Raw genomic sequence first — 17,666 nt, forward strand, 5'->3', positions numbered from 1 at the left:
AAATAACAAGAAATCCCTCAAAAAAGCAAGACATCCCTCTAAATATTAAGACATCCCTTCAAATAACAAGACATCCCTCTAAATAACAAGACATCCCTCTAAATAACAAGACATCCCTCTAAATAAAAAGACATCCCTCTAAATAACTAGACATCCCTCCAAATACCAAGACATCCCTCTAAATAACAAGACATCCCTCTATATAACAAGACATACCTCCAAATAACGAAACATCCCTCTAAATTATAAGACATCCCTCTTAATAACAAGCATCCCTCCAAATAACAAGACATCCCTCTAAATAACAAGACATCCCTCCAAATATGAAGACATCCCTCTAAATAACAAGACATCCCTCTAAATAACAAGACATCCCTCTAAATAACAAGACATCTCTCTAAATATTAAGACATCCCTTCAAATAACAAGACATCCCTCTAAATAACAAGACATCCCTCTAAATAACAAGACATCCCTCTAAATAACAAGACATCCCTCTAAATAACAAGACATCCCTCTAAAAAACAAGACATCCCTCTAAATATTAAGACAACAATCTAAATAACAAGACATCTCTCCAAATAACAAGACAACCCTCTAAAAAACAAAAAAACCCTTTAAATAACAAGACATCTCTCTAAAAAACAAGACATCCCTCTAAATATCAAGACATCCCTCTAAATAACAAGACATCCATCTATATAACAAGACATTCCTCTAAATATTAAGACATCCCTCTAAATAACAAGACATACCTGTAAATAACAAGACATCCCTCTAAATAACAAGACATCCCATCTAAATTACAAGACAACCCTCTAAAAAACAAGACATCCCTCCAAATAACAAGACAACCCTCTAAAAAACAAGACATCCCTCTAAATAACAAGACATCCCTCTAAATAACAAGACATCACTCTAAATATTAAGACATCCCTCCAAATAACAAGACAACCCTTTAAAAAACAAGACATCCCTCTAAATAACAAGACATCCCTCTAAATAACAAGACATCCCTCTAAATATTAAGACATCCCTTCAAATAACAAGACATCCCTCTAAATATTAAGACATCCCTCTAACTAACAAGACATCCCTCTAAATATTAAGACATCCCTTTAAATAACAAGACATCTCTCTAAATAACAAGACATCCCTCTAAATAACAAGACATCCCACTAAATAACAAGACATCCCTCTAAATAACAAGACATCCCTTTTAAATAACAAGACATTCCTCTAAATAACAAGACATCCCTCTAAATATTAAGACATCCCTCTAAATAACAAGACATCCCTCCAAATAAAAAGACATCCCTCTAAATAGCAAGACATCCCTCTAATAAACAAGACATTCCGCTAAATATTAAGACATCCCTCTAAATAACAAGACATCCCATCTAAATTACAAAAAAACCCTCTAAAAAACAAGACAACCCTCTAAAAAACAAGACATCCCTCTAAATAAAAAGACATCTTAGACACAAGTGTGTACAAGGTTGTACAAGTGTGTACAAGGTTGTACAAGTGTGTACAAGGGTGTACAAGTTTGTACAAGTGTGTACAAGTTTGTACAAGTGTGTACAAGTTTGTACAAGGTTGTACAAATGTATACAAGGGTGTACAAAAGTGTACAAGAGTGCACAAGTTTGTACAAGGGTGTACAAGTGTGTACAAGCTTTTAGAAGTGTGTACAAGCTTGTACAAGTGTGTACAAGGGTGTACAGGTTTGTACAAGGTTGTACAAGTGTTTACAAGGGAGTACAAGTATGTACAAGAATGTACAAGTTTGTACAAGTGTGTACAAGTGTGTACAAGGTTGTACAAGTGTGTACAAGGTTGTACAAGTGTGTACAAGGTTGTACAAGTGTGTACAAGGTTGAACAAGTGTGTACAAAGGTGTACAAGTGTGTACAAGGTTGTACAAGTGTGTACAAGGTTGTACAAGTGTGTACAAGGTTGTACAAGTGTGTACAAGGTTGTACAAGTGTGTACAAGGTTGTACAAGGTTGTACAATTGTGTACAAGGTTGTACAAGTGTGTACAAGGTTGTACAAGTGTGTACAAGGGTGTACAAGTGTGTACAAGCTTGTACAAGTGTGTACAAGGGTGTACAGGTTTGTACAAGGTTGTACAAGTGTTTACAAGGGTGTACAAGTATGTACAAGAATGTACAAGTTTGTACAAGTGTGTACAAGTTTGTAAAAGGTTGTACAAGTGTGTACAAGGGTGTACAAGTGTGTACAAGGGTGCACAAGTGTGTACAAGGGTGTACAATCGTGTACAAGCTTGTACAAGTGTGTACAAGGGTGTACAGGTTTGTACAAGGTTGTACAAGTGTGTACAAGGTTGTACAAGTGTGTACAAGGGTGTACAAGTTTGTACAAGTGTGTACAAGTTTGTACAATTGTGTACAAGTTTGTACAAGGTTGTACAATTGTATACAAGGGTGTACAAAAGTGTACAAGGGTGCACAAGTTTGTACAAGGGTGTACAAGTGTGTACAAGCTTGTACAAGTGTGTACAAGCTTGTACAAGTGTGTACAAGGGTGTACAGGTTTGTACAAGGTTGTACAAGTGTTTACAAGGGTGTACAAGTATGCACAAGAATGTACAAGTTTGTACAAGTGTGTACAAGTTTGTAAAAGGTTGTACAAGTGTATACAAGGGTGTACAAGTGTGTACAAGGGTGCACAAGTGTGTACAAGGGTGTACAGGTTTGTACAAGGTTGTACAAGTGTGTACAAGGGTGTACAAATGTGTACAAGGATGTAAAAGTTTGTACAAGTGTGTACAAGTTTGTAAAAGTGTGTACAAGGGTGCACAAGTGTGTACAAGGGTGTACAATCGTGTACATGCTTGTACAAGTTTTTACAAGGTTGTACAAGTGTGTACAAGGTTGTACAAGTGTGTACAAGGTTGTACAAACGTGTACAAGGTTGTACAAGTGTGTACAAGGTTGTACAAGTGTGTACAAGGTTGTATAAGTGTGTACAAAGGTGTACAAGTGTGTACAAGGTTGTACAAGTGTGTACAAGGTTGTACAAGTGTGTACATGGTTGTACAAGGTTGTACAATTGTGTACAAGGTTGTACAAGTGTGTACAAGGTTGTACAAGTGTGTACAAGGGTGTACAAGTTTGTACAAGTGTGTACAAGTTTGTACAAGTGTGTACAAGTTTGTACAAGGTTGTACCAATGTATACAAGGGTGTACAAAAGTGTACAAGGGTGCACAAGTTTGTACAAGGGTGTACAAGTGTGTACAAGCTTGTACAAGTGTGTACAAGCTTGTACAAGTGTGTACAAGGGTGTACAGGTTTGTACAAGGTTGTACAAGTGTTTACAAGGGTGTACAAAAGAATGTACAAGTTTGTACAAGTGTGTACAAGTTTGTAAAAGGTTGTACAAGTGTGTACAAGGTTGTACAAGTGTGTACAAGGTTGTATCATAGTGTACAAGGTTGTACAAGTGTGTACAAAGGTGTACAAGTGTGTACAAGGTTGTACAAGTGTGTACAAAGTTGTACAAGTGTGTACATGGTTGTACAAGGTTGTACAATTGTGTACAAGGTTGTACAAGTGTGTACAAGGGTGCACAAGTTTGTACAAGGGTGTACAAGTGTGTACAAGCTTGTACAAGTGTGTACAAGCTTGTACAAGTGTGTACAAGTGTGTACAAGTTTGTACAAGGTTGTACAAGTGTTTACAAGGGTGTACAAGTATGTACAAGAATGTTCAAGTTTGTACAAGTGTGTACAAGTTTGTAAAAGGTTGTACAAGTGTGTACAAGGGTGTACAAGTGTGTACAAGGGTGCACAAGTGTGTACAAGGGTGTACAATCGTGTACAAGCTTGTACAAGTGTGTACAAGGGTGTACAGTTTTGTACAAGGTTGTACAAGTGTGTACAAGGGTGTACAAATGTGTACAAGGATGTAAAAGTTTGTACAAGTGTGTACAAGTTTGTACAAGGTTGTACAAGTAAGTACAAGTTTGTACAAGAATGTACAAGTGTGTACAAGGTTTTACAATTGTGTAAAAGGTTGTACAAGTGTGTACAAGGTTGTACAAGTGTGTACAAGGTTGTACAAGTGTGTACAAGCTTGTACAAGTGTGTACAAGGTTGTACAAGTGTGTACAAGGTTGTACAAGTGTGTACAAGGTTGTACAAGTGTGTACAAGTTTGTTCAAGTGTGTACAAGTTTGTACAAGGTTGTACAAATGTGTACAAGGGTGTACAAAAGTGTACAAGGGTGCACAAATTTGTACAAGGGTGTACAAGTGTGTACAAGTTTGTACAAGTGTGTACAAGCTTGTACAAGGGTTTACAGGTTTGTACAAGGGTGTACAAGTATGTACAAGAATGTACAAGTTTGTACAAGTGTGTACAAGGGTGTACAAATGTGTACAAGGATGTAAAAGTTTGTACAAGTGTGTACAAGTTTGTAGTAGGTTGTACAAGGTTGTACAAGTGTGTACAAGGTTGTACAAGTGTATACAAGGTTGTACAAGTGTGTACAAGGTTGTACAAGTGTGTACAAGGGTTCACAAGTGTGTACAAGGGTGTACAATCGTGTACAAGCTTGTACAATCGTGTACAAGCTTGTACAAGTGTGTACAAGGGTTTACAGGTTTGTACAAGGTTGTACAAGTGTGTACAAGGGTGTACAAATGTGTACAAGGATGTAAAAGTTTATACAAGTGTGTACAAGTTTGTACAAGGTTGTTTAAGTGTGTACAATGTTTTACAATTGTGTACAAGGTTGTACAAGTGTGTACAAGGTTGTACAAGTGTGTACAAGGATGTACAAGTGTGTACAAGGTTGTTCAAGTGTGTACAAGTTTGTACAAGTGTGTACAAGGGTGTACAAAAGTGTACAAGGGTGCACAAGTTTGTACAAGGGTGTACAAGTGTGTACAAGGGTGTACAGGTTTGTACAAGGTTGTACAAGTGTGTACAAGCTTGAACAAGTGTGTACAAGGTTGTACAAGTGTTTACAAGGTTGTACAAGTGTGTACAAGGTTGCACAAGTGTGTACAAGGTTGCACAAGTGTGTACAAGAGTGTACAATCGTGTACAAGCTTGTACAAGTGTGTACAAGGGTGTACAGGTTTGTACAAGGTTGTACAAGTGTGTACAAGGTTTTACAATTGTGTACAAGGTTGTACAAGTGTGTACAAGGTTGTACAAGTGTGTACAAGGTTGTACAAGTGTGTACAAGCTTGTACAAGTGTGTACAAGGTTGTACAAGTGTGTACATGGTTGTTCAAGTGTGTACATGTTTGTACAAGGGTGCACAAGTTTGTACAAGGGTGTACAAGTGTGTACAAGCTTGTACAAGTGTGTACAATGGTGTACAGGTTTGTACTAGGTTGTACAAATGTGTACAAGGATGTACAAGTATGTACAAGAATGTACAATTTTGTACAAGTGTGTACAAGTTTGTAAAAGGTTGTACAAGTGTGTACAAGGGTGAACAAGTGTGTACAAGGTTGTACAAGTGTGTACAAGCTTGTACAAGTGTGTACAAGCTTGTACAAGTGTGTACAAGGGTGTACAAGTGTGTACAAGGTTGTACAAGTTTTTACAAGGTTGTACAAGTGTGTACAAGGTTGTACAAGTGTGTACAAGGTTGTACAAGTGTGTACAAGGTTGTACAAGGTTGTACAATTGTGTACAAGGTTGTACAAGTGTGTACAAGGTTGTACAAGTGTGTACAAGGTTGTACAAGTGTGTACAAGGGTGTACAAGTTTGTACAAGTGTGTACAAGGTTGTACAAGTGTGTACAAGGGTGTACAAGTTTGTACAAGTGTGTACAAGTTTGTACAATTGTGTACAAGTTTGTACAAGGTTGTACAAATGTATACAAGGGTGCACAAGTGTGTACAAGGGTGTACAATCGTGTACAAGCTTGTACAAGTGTGTACAAGGGTGTACAGGTTTGTACAAGGTTGTACAAGTGTGTACAAGGGTGTACAAATGTGTACAAGGATGTAAAAGTTTGTACAAGTGTGTACAAGTTTGTACAAGGTTGTACAAGTAAGTACAAGTTTGTACAAGAATGTACAAGTGTGTACAAGGTTTTACAATTGTGTAAAAGGTTGTACAAGTGTGTACAAGGTTGTACAAGCGTGTACAAGGTTGTACAAGTGTGTACAAGGTTGTACAAGTGTGTACAAGGTTGTACAAGTGTGTACAAGTTTGTTCAAGTGTGTACAAGTTTGTACAAGGTTGTACAAATGTGTACAAGGGTGTACAAAAGTGTACAAGGGTGCACAAGTTTGTACAAGGGTGTACAAGTGTGTACAAGCTTGTACAAGTGTGTACAAGCTTGTACAAGTGTGTACAAGCTTGTACAAGTGTGTACAAGCTTGTACAACGGTTTACAGGTTTGTACAAGGTTGTACAAGTGTGTACAAGGGTGTACAAGTATGTACAAGAATGTACAAGTTTGTACAAGTGTGTACAAGGGTGTACAAGTATGTACAAGAATGTACAAGTTTGTACAAGTGTGTACAAGGATGTACAAATGTGTACAAGGATGTAAAAGTTTGTACAAGTGTGTACAAGTTTGTACAAGGTTGTACAAGGTTGTACAAGTGTGTACAAGGTTGTACAAGTGTGTACAAGGTTGTACAAGTGTGTAAACGGTTGTACAAGTGTGTACAAGGTTGTACAAGTGTGTACAAGGTTGTACAAGTGTGTACAAGGGTGCACAAGTGTGTACAAGGGTGTACAATCGTGTACAAGCTTGTACAATCGTGTACATGCTTGTTTCAAGTTTGTACAAGGGTTTACAGGTTTGTACAAGGTTGTACAAGTGTGTACAAGGGTGTACAAGTATGTACAAGAATGTACAAGTTTGTACAAGTGTGTACAAGGGTGTACAAATGTGTACAAGGATGTAAAAGTTTGTACAAGTGTGTACAAGTTTGTACAAGGTTGTACAAGGTTGTACAAGTGTGTACAAGGTTGTACAAGTGTGTACAAGGTTGTACAAGTGTGTACAAGTTTGTACAAGTGTGTACAAGTTAGTACAAGGTTGTACAAATGTGTACAAGGGTGTACAAAAGTGTACAAGTGTGCACAAGTTTGTACAAGGGTGTACAATTGTGTACAAGGGTGTACAGGTTTGTACAAGGTTGTACAAGTGTTTACAAGGTTGTACAAGTGTGTACAAGGTTGCACAAGTGTGTACAAGAGTGTACAATCGTGTACAAGCTTGTACAAGTGTGTACAAGGGTGTACAGGTTTGTACAAGGTTGTACAAGTGTGTACAAGATTTACAATTGTGTACAAGGTTGTACAAGTGTGTACAAGGTTGTACAAGTGTGTACAAGTTTGTACAAGTGTGTACAAGCTTGTACAAGTGTGTACAAGGTTGTACAAGTGTGTACATGGTTGTTCAAGTGTGTACATGTTTGTACAAGTGTGTTTAAGTTTGTACAAGGTTGTACAAATGTGTACAAGGGTGTACAAAAGTGTACAAGGGTGCACAAGTTTGTACAAGGGTGTACAAGTGTGTACAAGCTTGTACAAGTGTGTACAAGGGTGTACAGGTTTGTACAAGGTTGTACAAATGTGTACAAGGATGTACAAGTATGTACAAGAATGTACAATTTTGTACAAGTGTGTACAAGTTTGTAAAAGGTTGTACAAGTGTGTACAAGGGTGAACAAGTGTGTACAAGGTTGTACAAGTGTGTACAAGCTTGTACAAGTGTGTACAAGGGTGTACAAGTGTGTACAAGGTTGTACAAGTTTTTACAAGGTTGTACAAGTGTGTACAAGGTTGTACAAGTGTGTACAAGGTTGTACAAGTGTGTACAAGGTTGTACAAGTGTGTACAAGGTTGTTTAAGTGTGTACAAGGTTGAAAAAGTGTGTACAAGGTTGTACAAGTGTGTACAAGGTTGTACAAGTGTGTACAAGGTTGTACAAGTGTGTACAAGGTTGTACAAGTGTGTACAAAGGTGTACAAGTGTGTACAAGGTTGTACAAGTGTGTACAAGGTTGTACAAGTGTGTACAAGGTTGTACAAGGTTGTACCATTGTGTACAAGGTTGTACATGTGTGTACAAGGTTGTACAAGTGTGTACAAGGTTGTACAAGTGTGTACAAGGGTGTACAAGTTTGTACAAGTGTGTACAAGTTTGTACAATTGTGTACAAGTTTGTACAAGGTTGTACAAATGTATACAAGGGTGTACAAAAGTGTACAAGGGTGCACAAGTTTGTACAAGGGTGTACAAGTGTGTACAAGCTTGTACAAGTGTGTACAAGCTTGTACAAGTGTGTACAAGGGTGTACAGGTTTGTACAAGGTTGTACAAGTGTTTACAAGGGTGTACAAGTATGTACAAGAATGTACAAGTTTGTACAAGTGTGTACAAGTTTGTAAAAGGTTGTACAAGTGTGTACAAGGCTGTACAAGTGTGTACAAGGTTGTACAAGTGTGTACAAGCTTGTACAAGTGTGTACAAGGGTGTACAAGTGTGTACAAGCTTGTACAAGTGTGTACAAGGGTGTACAAGTGTGTACAAGGTTGTACAAGTTTTTACAAGGTTGTACAAGTGTGTACAAGGTTGTACAAGTGTGTACAAGGTTGTACAAGTGTGTACAAGGTTGTACAAGTGTGTACAAGGTTGTACAAGTGTGTACAAGGTTGTACAAGTGTGTACAAGGTTGTACAAGTGTGTACAAGGTTGTATAAGTGTGTACAAGGTTGAAAAAGTGTGTACAAGGTTGTACAAGTGTGTACAAGGTTGTACAAGTGTGGACAAGGTTGTACAAGTGTGTACAAAGGTGTACAATTGTGTACAAGGTTGTACAAGTGTGTACAAGGTTGTACAAGTGTGTACAAGGTTGTACAAGTGTGTACAAGGTTGTACAAGTGTGTACAAGTTTGTACAAGGTTCTACAATTGTGTACAAGGTTGTACAAGTGTGTACAAGGTTGTACAAGTGTGTACAAGGTTGTACAAGTGTGTACAAGGTTGTACAAGTGAGTACAAGGGTGTACAAGTTTGTACAAGTGTGTACAAGTTTGTACAAGTGTGTACAAGTTTGTACAAGGTTGTACAAATGTATACAAGGGTGTACAAAAGTGTACAAGGGTGCACAAGTTTGTACAAGGGTGTACAAGTGTGTACAAGCTCGTACAAGTGTGTACAAGCTTGTACAAGTGTGTACAAGGGTGTACAGGTTTGTACAAGGTTGTACAAGTGTTTACAAGGGTGTACAAGTATGTACAAGAATGTACAAGTTTGTACAAGTGTGTACAAGTGTGTACAAGGTTGTACAAGTGTGTACAAGGTTGTACAAGTGTGTACAAGGTTGTACAAGTGTGTACAAGGTTGTACAAGTGTGTACAAAGGTGTACAAGTGTGTACAAGGTTGTACAAGTGTGTACAAGGTTGAACAAGTGTGTACAAGGTTGTACAAGGTTGTACAATTGTGTACAAGGTTGTACAAGTGTGTACAAGGTTGTACAAGTGTGTACAAGTTTGTACAAGTGTGTACAAGTTTGTACAAGGTTGTACAAATGTATACAAGGGTGTACAAAAGTGTACAAGGGTGCACAAGTTTGTACAAGGGTGTACAAGTGTGTACAAGCTTGTACAAGTGTGTACAAGGGTGTACAGGTTTGTACAAGGTTGTACAAGTGTTTACAAGGGTTTACAAGTATGTACAAGAATGTAAAAGTTTGTACAAGTGTGTACAAGTTTGTAAAAGGTTGTACAAGTGTGTACAAGGGTGTACAAGTGTGTACAAGGGTGCACAAGTGTGTACAAGGGCGTACAATCGTGTACAATCTTGTACAAGTGTGTACAAGGGTGTACAGGTTTGTACAAGGTTGTACAAGTGTGTACAAGGTTGTACAAGTGTGTACAAGGGTGTACAAGTTTGTACAAGTGTGTACAAGTTTGTACAATTGTGTACAAGTTTGTACAAGGTTGTACAAATGTATACAAGGGTGTACAAAAGTAAACAAGGGTGCACAAGTTTGTACAAGGGTGTACAAGTGTGTACAAGCTTGTACAAGTGTGTACAAGCTTGTACAAGTGTGTACAAGGGTGTACAGGTTTGTACAAATTTGAACAAGTGTTTACAAGGGTGTACAAGTATGTACAAGAATGTACAAGTTTGTACAAGTGTGTACAAGTTTGTAAAAGGTTGTACAAGTGTGTACAAGGGTGTACAAGTGTGTACAAGAGTGCACAAGTGTGTACAAGGGTGTACAATCGTGTACAAGCTTGTACAAGTGTGTTCAAGGGTGTACAGGTTTGTACAAGGTTGCACAAGTGTGTACAAGGGTGTACAAATGTGTACAAGGATGTAAAAGTTTGTACAAGTGTGTACAAGTTTGTACAAGGTTGTACAAGTAAGTACAAGTTTGTACAAGGGTGCACAAGTGTGTACAAGGTTGTACAAGTGTGTACAAGCTTGTACAAGTGTGTACAAGGTTGTACAAGTGTGTACAAGGTTGTACAAGTGTGTACAAGGTTGTACAAGTGTGTACAAGGTTGTACAAGTGTGTACAAGGTTGTACAAGTGTGTACAAGGTTGTACAAGTGTGTACAAGGTTGTACAAGTGTGTACAAGGGTGCACAAGTGTGTACAAGGGTGTACTATCGTGTACAAGCTTGTACAAGTTTTTACAAGGTTGTACAAGTGTGTACAAGGTTGTACAAGTGTGTACAAGGGTGTACAAGTGTGTACAAGGTTGTACAAGTGTGTACAAGGTTGTACAAGTGTGTACATGGTTGTACAAGGTTGTACAATTGTGTACAAGGTTGTACAATTGTGTACAAGGTTGTACAAGTGTGTACAAGGTTGTACAAGTTTGTACAAGTGTGTACAAGTTTGTACAAGTGTGTACAAGTTTGTACAAGTGTGTACAAGGGTGTACAGGTTTGTACAAGGTTGTACAAGTGTGTACAAGGTTGTATAAGTGTGTACAAAGGTGTACAAGTGTGTACAAGGTTGTACAAGTGTGTACAAGCTTGTACAAGTGTGTACAAGCTTGTACAAGTGTGTACAAGGGTGTACAGGTTTGTACAAGTTTGTACAAGTGTGTACAAGTTTGTAAAAGGTTGTACAAGTGTGTACAAGGTTGTACAAGTGTGTACAAGGTTGTACCATAGTGTACAAGGTTGTACAGGTGTGTACAAAGGTGTACAAGTGTGTACAAGGTTGTACAAGTGTGTACAAAGTTGTACAAGTGTGTACATGGTTGTACAAGGTTTTACAATTGTGTACAAGGTTGTACAAGTGTGTACAAGGTTGTACAAGTGTGTACAAGGGTGTACAAGTTTGTACAAGTGTGTACAAGTTTGTACAAGTGTGTACAAGTTTGTACAAGGTTGTACAAATGTACACAAGGGTGTACAAAAGTGTACAAGGGTGCACAAGTTTGTACAAGGTTGTACAAGTGTGTACAAGTTTGTACAATGTTGTACAAGTGTGTACAAGTTTGTACAAGGTTGTACAAGTGTGTACAAGTTTGTACAAGGTTGTACAAGTGTGTACAAGTTTGTACAAGGTTGTACAAGTGTGTACAAGTTTGTACAAGGTTGTACAAACGTGTTCAATTGTGTACAAGGTTGTACAAGTGTGTACAAGGTTGTACAAGTGTGTACAAGGTTGTACAAGTGTGTACAAGGTTGTACAAGTGTGTACAAGGTTGTACAAGTGTGTACAAGGTTTTACAAGTGTGTACAAGGTTGTACAAGTGTGTACAAGGTTGTACAAGTGTGTACAAGGTTGTACAAGTGTGTACAAGGTTGTACAAGTGTGTACAAGGTTGTACAAGTGTGTACAAGGGTGCACAAGTGTGTACAAGGGTGTACAATCGTGTACAAGCTTGTACAATCGTGTACAAGCTTGTACAAGTGTGTACAAGGGTTAACAGGTTTGTACAAGGTTGTACAAGTGTGTACAAGGGTGTACAAATGTGTACAAGGATGTAAAAGTTTGTACAAGTGTGTACAAGTTTGTACAAGGTTGTACAAGTGTGTACAATGTTTTACAATTGTGTACAAGGTTGTACAAGTGTGTACAAGGTTGTACAGGTTTGTACAAGGTTGTTCAAGTGTTTACAAGGGAGTACAAGTATGTACAAGAATGTACAAGTTTGTACAAGTGTGTACAAGTGTGTACAAGGTTGTACAAGTGTGTACAAGGTTGTACAAGTGTGTACAAGGTTGTACAAGTGTGTACAAGGTTGAACAAGTGTGTACAAAGGTGTACAAGTGTGTACAAGGTTGTACAAGTGTGTACAAGGTTGTACAAGTGTGTACAAGGTTGTACAAGTGTGTACAAGGTTGTACAAGGTTGTACAATTGTGTACAAGGTTGTACAAGTGTGTACAAGGTTGTACAAGTGTGTACAAGGGTGTACAAGTTTGTACAAGTGTGTACAAGTTTGTACAAGTGTGCACAAGTTTGTACAAGGTTGTACAAATGTATACAAGGGTGTACAAAAGTGTACAAGGGTGCACAAGTTTGTACAAGGGTGTACAAGTGTGTACAAGCTTGTACAAGTGTGTACAAGGGTGTACAGGTTTGTACAAGGTTGTACAAGTGTTTACAAGGGTGTACAAGTATGTACAAGAATGTACAAGTTTGTACAAGTGTGTACAAGTTTGTAAAAGGTTGTACAAGTGTGTACAAGCTTGTACAAGTGTGTACAAGGGTGTACAAGTGTGTACAAGGTTGTACAAGTTTTTACAAGGTTGTACAAGTGTGTACAAGGTTGTACAAGTGTGTACAAGGTTGTACAAGTGTGTACAAGGTTGTACAAGGTTGTACAATTGTCTACAAGGTTGTACAAGTGTGTACAAGGTTGTACAAGTGTGTACAAGGTTGTACAAGTGTGTACAAGGGTGTACAAGTTTGTACAAGTGTGTACAAGGTTGTACAAGTGTGTACAAGGGTGTACAAGTTTGTACAAGTGTGTACAAGTTTGTACAATTGTGTACAAGTTTGTACAAGGTTGTACAAATGTATACAAGGGTGCACAAGTGTGTACAAGGTTGTACAAGTGTGTACAAGGTTGTTTAAGTGTGTACAAGGTTGAAAAAGTGTGTACAAGGTTGTACAAGTGTGTACAAGGTTGTACAAGTGTGTACAAAGGTGTACAAGTGTGTACAAGGTTGTACAAGTGTGTACAAGGTTGTACAAGTGTGTACAAGGTTGTACAAGTGTGTACAAGGTTGTACAAGTGTGTACAAGGTTGTACAAGTGTGTACAAGGTTGTACAAGGTTGTACCATTGTGTACAAGGTTGTACATGTGTGTAAAAGGTTGTACAAGTGTGTACAAGGTTGTACAAGCGTGTACAAGGTTGTACAAGTGTGTACAAGGTTGTACAAGTGTGTACAAGGTTGTACAAATGTGTACAAGTTTGTTCAAGTGTGTACAAGTTTGTACAAGGTTGTACAAATGTGTACAAGGGTGTACAAAAGTGTACAAGGGTGCACAAGTTTGTACAAGGGTGTACAAGTGTGTACAAGCTTGTACAAGTGTGTACAAGCTTGTACAACGGTTTACAGGTTTGTACAAGGTTGTACAAGTGTGTACAAGGGTGTACAAGTATGTACAAGAATGTACAAGTTTGTACAAGTGTGTACAAGGGTGTACAAGTATGTACAAGAATGTACAAGTTTGTACAAGTGTGTACAAGGATGTACAAATGTGTACAAGGATGTAAAAGTTTGTACAAGTGTGTACAAGTTTGTACAAGGTTGTACAAGGTTGTACAAGTGTGTACAAGGTTGTACAAGTGTGTACAAGGTTGTACAAGTGTGTACAAGGTTGTACAAGTGTGTACAAGGTTGTACAAGTGTGTACAAGGTTGTACAAGTGTGTACAAGGTTGTACAAGTGTGTACAAGGGTGCACAAGTGTGTACAAGGGTGTACAATCGTGTACAAGCTTGTACAATCGTGTACATGCTTGTTTCAAGTTTGTACAAGGGTTTACAGGTTTGTACAAGGTTGTACAAGTGTGTACAAGGGTGTACAAGTATGTACAAGAATGTACAAGTTTGTACAAGTGTGTACAAGGGTGTACAAATGTGTACAAGGATGTAAAAGTTTGTACAAGTGTGTACAAGTTTGTACAAGGTTGTACAAGGTTGTACAAGTGTGTACAAGGTTGTACAAGTGTGTACAAGGTTGTACAAGTGTGTACAAGTTTGTACAAGTGTGTACAAGTTTGTACAAGGTTGTACAAATGTGTACAAGGGTGTACAAAAGTGTACAAGTGTGCACAAGTTTGTACAAGGGTGTACAATTGTGTACAAGGGTGTACAGGTTTGTACAAGGTTGTACAAGTGTTTACAAGGTTGTACAAGTGTGTACAAGGTTGCACAAGTGTGTACAAGAGTGTACAATCGTGTACAAGCTTGTACAAGTGTGTACAAGGGTGTACAGGTTTGTACAAGGTTGTACAAGTGTGTACAAGATTTACAATTGTGTACAAGGTTGTACAAGTGTGTACAAGGTTGTACAAGTGTGTACAAGTTTGTACAAGTGTGTACAAGCTTGTACAAGTGTGTACAAGGTTGTACAAGTGTGTACATGGTTGTTCAAGTGTGTACATGTTTGTACAAGTGTGTTTAAGTTTGTACAAGGTTGTACAAATGTGTACAAGGGTGTACAAAAGTGTACAAGGGTGCACAAGTTTGTACAAGGGTGTACAAGTGTGTACAAGCTTGTACAAGTGTGTACAAGGGTGTACAATTGTGTACAAGGGTGTACAGGTTTGTACAAGGTTGTACAAGTGTTTACAAGGTTGTACAAGTGTGTACAAGGTTGCACAAGTGTGTACAAGAGTGTACAATCGTGTACAAGCTTGTACAAGTGTGTACAAGGGTGTACAGGTTTGTACAAGGTTGTACAAGTGTGTACAAGGTTGTACAAGTGTGTACAAGGTTGTACAAGTGTGTACAAGGTTTTACAAGTGTGTACAAGGTTGTACAAGTGTGTACAAGGTTGTACAAGTGTGTACAAGGTTGTACAAGTGTGTACAAGGTTGTACAAGTGTGTACAAGGGTGCACAAGTGTGTACAAGGGTGTACAATCGTGTACAAGCTTGTACAATCGTGTACAAGCTTGTACAAGTGTGTACAAGGGTTAACAGGTTTGTACAAGGTTGTACAAGTGTGTACAAGGGTGTACAAATGTGTACAAGGATGTAAAAGTTTGTACAAGTGTGTACAAGTTTGTACAAGGTTGTACAAGTGTGTACAATGTTTTACAATTGTGTACAAGGTTGTACAAGTGTGTACAAGGTTGTACAGGTTTGTACAAGGTTGTTCAAGTGTTTACAAGGGAGTACAAGTATGTACAAGAATGTACAAGTTTGTACAAGTGTGTACAAGTGTGTACAAGGTTGTACAAGTGTGTACAAGGTTGTACAAGTGTGTACAAGGTTGTACAAGTGTGTACAAGGTTGAACAAGTGTGTACAAAGGTGTACAAGTGTGTACAAGGTTGTACAAGTGTGTACAAGGTTGTACAAGTGTGTACAAGGTTGTACAAGTGTGTACAAGGTTGTACAAGGTTGTACAATTGTGTACAAGGTTGTACAAGTGTGTACAAGGTTGTACAAGTGTGTACAAGGGTGTACAAGTTTGTACAAGTGTGTACAAGTTTGTACAAGTGTGCACAAGTTTGTACAAGGTTGTACAAATGTATACAAGGGTGTACAAAAGTGTACAAGGGTGCACAAGTTTGTACAAGGGTGTACAAGTGTGTACAAGCTTGTACAAGTGTGTACAAGGGTGTACAGGTTTGTACAAGGTTGTACAAGTGTTTACAAGGGTGTACAAGTATGTACAAGAATGTACAAGTTTGTACAAGTGTGTACAAGTTTGTAAAAGGTTGTACAAGTGTGTACAAGCTTGTACAAGTGTGTACAAGGGTGTACAAGTGTGTACAAGGTTGTACAAGTTTTTACAAGGTTGTACAAGTGTGTACAAGGTTGTACAGGTTTGTACAAGGTTGTACAAGTGTGTACAAGATTTACAATTGTGTACAAGGTTGTACAAGTGTGTACAAGGTTGTACAAGTGTGTACAAGTTTGTACAAGTGTGTAGAAGCTTGTACAAGTGTGTACAAGGTTGTACAAGTGTGTACATGGTTGTTCAAGTGTGTACATGTTTGTACAAGTGTGTTTAAGTTTGTACAAGGTTGTACAAATGTGTACAAGGGTGTACAAAAGTGTACAAGGTTGTACAAGTGTGTACAAAGGTGTACAAGTGTGTACAAGGTTGTACAAGTGTGTACAAGGTTGAACAAGTGTGTACAAGGTTGTACAAGGTTGTACAATTGTGTACAAGGTTGTACAAGTGTGTACAAGGTTGTACAAGTGTGTACAAGTTTGTACAAGTGTGTACAAGTTTGTACAAGGTTGTACAAATGTATACAAGGGTGTACAAAAGTGTACAAGGGTGCACAAGTTTGTACAAGGGTGTACAAGTGTGTACAAGCTTGTACAAGTGTGTACAAGGGTGTACAGGTTTGTACAAGGTTGTACAAGTGTTTACAAGGGTGTACAAGTATGTACAAGAATGTAAAAGTTTGTACAAGTGTGTACAAGTTTGTAAAAGGTTGTACAAGTGTGTACAAGGGTGTACAAGTGTGTACAAGGGTGCACAAGTGTGTACAAGGGCGTACAATCGTGTACAATCTTGTACAAGTGTGTACAAGGGTGTACAGGTTTGTACAAGGTTGTACAAGTGTGTACAAGGTTGTACAAGTGTGTACAAGGGTGTACAAGTTTGTACAAGTGTGTACAAGTTTGTACAATTGTGTACAAGTTTGTACAAGGTTGTACAAATGTATACAAGGGTGTACAAAAGTAAACAAGGGTGCACAAGTTTGTACAAGGGTGGACAAGTGTGTACAAGCTTGTACAAGTGTGTACAAGCTTGTACAAGTGTGTACAAGGGTGTACAGGTTTGTACAAATTTGTACAAGTGTTTACAAGGGTGTACAAGTATGTACAAGAATGTAAAAGTTTGTACAAGTGTGTACAAGTTTGTAAAAGGTTGTACAAGTGTGTACAAGGGTGTACAAGTGTGTACAAGAGTGCACAAGTGTGTACAAGGGTGTACAATCGTGTACAAGCTTGTACAAGTGTGTTCAAGGGTGTACAGGTTTGTACAAGGTTGTACAAGTGTGTACAAGGGTGTACAAATGTGTACAAGGATGTAAAAGTTTGTACAAGTGTGTACAAGTTTGTACAAGGTTGTACAAGTAAGTACAAGTTTGTACAAGGGTGCACAAGTGTGTACAAGGTTGTACAAGTGTGTACAAGCTTGTACAAGTGTGTACAAGGTTGTACAAGTGTGTACAAGGTTGTACAAGTGTGTACAAGGTTGTACAAGTGTGTACAAGGTTGTACAAGTGTGTACAAGGTTGTACAAGTGTGTACAAGGTTGTACAAGTGTGTACAAGGTTGTACAAGTGTGTACAAGGGTGCACAAGTGTGTACAAGGGTGTACAATCGTGTACAAGCTTGTACAAGTTTTTACAAGGTTGTACAAGTGTGTACAAGGTTGTACAAGTGTGTACAAGGGTGTACAAGTGTGTACAAGGTTGTACAAGTGTGTACAAGGTTGTACAAGTGTGTACATGGTTGTACAAGGTTGTACAATTGTGTAC

Source organism: Macrosteles quadrilineatus, unplaced genomic scaffold (genome assembly GCF_028750875.1).
Source record: "Macrosteles quadrilineatus isolate MER2022 unplaced genomic scaffold, UCM_ALF_1.0 Scaffold_49__1_contigs__length_876301, whole genome shotgun sequence".
Classification (NCBI taxonomy): domain Eukaryota; kingdom Metazoa; phylum Arthropoda; class Insecta; order Hemiptera; family Cicadellidae; genus Macrosteles; species Macrosteles quadrilineatus.